The 315-nt window shown below is 58.1% G+C and overlaps 1 protein-coding gene across 1 annotated transcript in view; it reads right to left on the bottom strand.

Annotated features, from left to right (window-relative positions):
- Nucleotides 1-315, bottom strand: part of Vars2 (valyl-tRNA synthetase 2, mitochondrial) — an 18,087-nt gene that overhangs the window by 9,343 nt on the left and 8,429 nt on the right. The window lies entirely within an intron of this gene.

The following is a 315-nucleotide window of genomic DNA, read 5'->3' as shown; positions in this document are numbered from 1 at the left end:
GAAGCCGATGGAGACAGAACCACACACCCAGGGAAGAAGCCGATGGAGACAGAACCACACACCCAGGGAAGAAGCCCATGGAGACAGAACCACACACCCAGGGTGCAAGCTGATGCAGACAGAACCACACACCCAGGGTGTAAGCTGTTGGAGACAGAACCACACACCCAGGGTGGAAGCTGATGGAGACAGAACCACACACCCAGGGTGCAAGCCGATGGAGACAGGACCACACACCCAGGGTGCAAGCCGATGGAGACAGAACCACACACCCAGGGTGGAAGCTGATGGAGACAGAACCACACACCCAGGGTG

The sequence above is a fragment of the Microtus ochrogaster genome, unplaced genomic scaffold, assembly GCF_000317375.1.
Source record: "Microtus ochrogaster isolate Prairie Vole_2 unplaced genomic scaffold, MicOch1.0 UNK87, whole genome shotgun sequence".
NCBI classification, from domain to species: domain Eukaryota; kingdom Metazoa; phylum Chordata; class Mammalia; order Rodentia; family Cricetidae; genus Microtus; species Microtus ochrogaster.
The sequence above is the reverse complement of the archived record's forward strand: the minus strand, read 5'-3'. Positions and strand labels throughout refer to the sequence as shown.